The sequence below is a fragment of the Corapipo altera genome, unplaced genomic scaffold (assembly GCF_003945725.1).
Source record: "Corapipo altera isolate COAL_440 unplaced genomic scaffold, ASM394572v1 107b, whole genome shotgun sequence".
Lineage (NCBI taxonomy): Eukaryota > Metazoa > Chordata > Aves > Passeriformes > Pipridae > Corapipo > Corapipo altera.
Window position 1 is genome coordinate 2,786,777 of NW_020884951.1, and position 3,947 is coordinate 2,790,723.

Below are 3,947 nucleotides of genomic sequence, written 5' to 3' on the forward strand. Positions count from 1 at the left end.
GCGCGGCTGCGGCCGCGGCGCCCCCGCCCCGCCCCGGCCGGGCCCTGCCAGGCGGCCCCCCCTGCCAGCGGGGGCTGCGGCCGGGTGAGCGCCCGGGGCTTCCAGCGCCCCTGAGCCAGTGCCGAGAGAGCCCCGGCCGCTGAGGTTTATGCGGGGATCAGTGTCACTGGGACTTCTGGTCCTTGATAAAAGCGCTATTTAAGAAAATAATGCTGTTTTATCGGTGATTGCGCTGTTCAAAGACTCCAGCGCTGAGCTGTGACGGACCCTTCTGTGCCTCGTGCGGATGCAGCTCGGGCGCTGCTGAACCGGGGCTCCTCGGCCCTTGGTGCAGCCGGTCAGCTCCTGTTCTGTAGAGGTTTTCACAGTTGTCCATTTGAGTAAAGAACACACTTCCAGCTCCAGGTGCTTCAAAAGCCCAAGGGACTGTGGCTCCCTGAAGCTCGACAAACAAGCCACCTCTGGTCTTCAAGGCTTCTCCAAGGCCACCACCATAACCACACAATGTGAATGAGGAATTAAATTCAGGGATGAGAATAGTTGGAGGACTAGCAGCAGGCCACCCGCCAAAGTTGCCCCTGCCATCCATGTTTTGCAACCACTGATGGAGGAAATCAAGGTCCAGTATTTTCATGAGGATTTAAAGATGCCATCTCATCTCATTTGGGACTCTGAACATAACTGTCAAACAGCGAACCAAGTCCTGTTTTCTCTCAGGAAAAAGTCTTTCTTTTTAAAATTATCAGCTTGTGCCCGGAAGAAGGAAATCAAATGTTCGCATTAAATTAAATGTCTTAATTTTAAAGGAAAGTAGAAACATACCTCATTATTTTTTTCTTGACTTTGTGTCTTCTTGTCAAATCTGCTAAACATTTTTAATCTATAAGCCGTCTTGGTTGATGGAAAGCCTATGTAGGCTAGCTGTGCTTCATACCTAGTTTTTTTTTTCCCCAGCATCCTGAATAAATGAGATTGTGTTAATTTAAGATATAAATTGAGATATAAAATAGGAAGAAAGCAAGCCAAGCTCTGCTAAGCAACTCAGCACAGACTCCTGCTGAGTAAACTGTTTTCTTTGTTTTGATTACAGTATTCTACTGGGATTATTATTAAACTGAGATATGTTGGGAATTGACATCAGATTCATAATAACACTTTGTACGTCTTTAAAAATTGCTGTTCATTCAAAAGATCTCAAAGTGCCTTGTAAATACCCATATTTAAATCCTCAGGGTCTTCAGAAAAGAAGTTTCTCTTTTTTCCCCAAGGATTAATACCATTGTGAATGTTTATGTAATATAACACAAATAAATTTTAAGCTTATAAAATGTGTTGGTTTGCTTTTCATTGTAATGTTTCCTCACTGTGCAGCATTACATGAGAAAGAGAAAATCCAGAACAGTTCTCAGCCTATAAAAAAGAAAAATGAAATTTGCAAGACACAAGGCCTTGCCTCACCCTGAAGTAAATCAAGAGTAATACTATAGAGAGTAATAAAACTATTCCTATGCCCACCTGGCAGAAGAAGGAAACAGGGTCTATGAGCTTTCTTTGCTTCAGCTGAATATACAGGTTTCACTTAAACTAGAATCTCTATGCTATGCCTACATAGAAAAAAAAATCAGTATAATTGGATTGATGTAAACCAGTATAACTTTCCTACACAGAAAGTCACAGGTGCCCAAGAGCCTGTGTTACAAAGTTTTCTTCCTTTTCTGGCTCATTTTTGTGTTGAGACTTTCTTAGACTAGCTCCAATAAGACTGCTCCGTGAAAGGGCTCCCTTTGTTTCCTGCAGAAACAGATACTGACAGAAGACATCTAGAATAATAAAATCACTTGCTTGTGATTTTTTGCCAGGATTGGATCCAGGAATGTTATGTGTGAGCTTTTTCACTGAATTCAAGTGACTCTGTGGAGACTTCTTCCATGCTAACAACATATATGATGGGGAGAGCCTGATTCTGCTTCTGTTGGGACTTCTGTTCCAATGTTCCTTCATAAGACTGAGGTAACTGTTTGGAGAATTTCATTATTCTTTTTCATAAAGATGATAAGACTTTAGATGATAGAAGTCTAGCTATTTCCTTGCCAAATTTAAAGTGCCACAATTTAGTACCCAGGGACCTAATATCTTCTTCATAGTGCTACTGATGCAAATGAAGCCTTGTGCCAGTGAAACAATCAGATCCAAAGCAACTGTATTCTCACTCAGAGTGTTCCAGGCATTGGCCATGTGTGCAGAAAGTCATAAACCCTCTGCCAAAGAGTCTCGAACAGTCTCAAGGGGCAAGACAAAGCAAAGCAAATGCTACAGCATAACAGACACTTCTTTCTCACCCCCGCCACTTCTCTTGCCTGTCTTCCCTAACATTCATAGCAACAGCCAAACAAAATACCATTCATGCCACTTTGAAAGACAAGGGTTCCCTGTAAGAGACATGAGTCTCTGTGCTTCTCTTCTTCTGCTTCTTCCTTTCCCCTTCCCCTTCCCCTTCACTGTTGAGGTGGAGGACAAAACATCTGAAACAAGAACCACATGGTGCTCCAGCCACAGTACCATGAGGAATTCCTCCTGTGGAAGTCCTGCACCAAGACCTCACCTCCCCCGGACCTCTGCTTTGCCAGCTGCTGAGGAGGGGTGGTGTCATCCAGCAGCCCTTTGCTGAGCCCTCCCTGCCTGGCCATGTGTGAGAACAACCACCTCAGTGGATTCCTTGAGAGCCACAGGCAGGGGTTATCTCTCCTCCTGTATTCAGAATGAGATTCCAAGGGGTAAAAGTATCAGTTGACTAAAGATCCTTCTTGCAGGAGGCTGGAGAAATGAGTAACATTACCCAGGGCCTCAAAAATGCTGTTATTTCCAGACTGCTCAGATCCCAAATAATATTAAAGTGTTTCAGAATTAGATTAGACCTGATGACATTAAGCATTCTCCTGGGAGGAGGTCTGGTATTTCACTGAGGATTTCTGGCCTTGGTTTCATTTACATCCAACCTTCTGTAGTACCTTCTTTTAAGCAGAAAAAGCAGGTAAATTATTTGGTCTGACATATCAGAATTATTTAGCATGAGCACTTAAAAAAGGGGCTATTTTGTCAGCATATAGGTTTTTTTGACTGATGCTGAGTAACATGAGCTCCCCTTTGCATAGCTTTGAGAGAGGATAGAGGCCAAATTCTTACTAGAGGTATATTTCAGACGGCTGAAATTTAGTTTAATTCACGTAAGTAAAGGGAGGCACAAAATGAAATTGTTACCATAGTACGAGAACTACACCTTCACCACACAGTAGTCCTGAATTGAGTCTATTTAAAATTAACTAGTCAGGTTCTGAACTCCTGTTTGAATAGCAGCTAAACTTCTTCCTCGTGCTCTTACTGCTTTCCTTCTGCTCAGACTTAATGCCTTTAGGTTCACAGTGAGATGCCTTCAATGACAATCTTAGATCATTTTACTGTTTGATTGTATTTAGAAGTAAAAGGCATCTTCTTACCCAAACAAACAAAATCACTCTTTCCATTCACCCTTGCCTCTTTAACACCTTTTTGGCTTGAGCATCGTGGTAATTTTTTGCAGCGATTCTCAAGCTGGAAGGATGAGAGAGGTAAAGGAAGTGGAGAGCATACCATATCCAGGAAGGCAGGGTTTGAAAAGGCTGGAAATAATTCCATTCCCATGTAGCTGCAGTGACAGGGCAGAAGCTGATGGGCCACTGGATGTGCGACCCCATTTATCTGATCCGCTTTCCACCTCACAGAATGGATCTCATTACATTGTAACATCCCAGCTCCTGGCTTGTCCATTCACCCTGGCAGAAATAGCTGGAACTGCTTGGAAAACCCAGGGATTTGAGTCTGCCAGATGCTCTAGTTCCTAGTTCCTCATTCCCTCCATCATATAAATCCACCACTGGCAGTGAAGCCCCTGCAAGGGAGGATTAGGCACA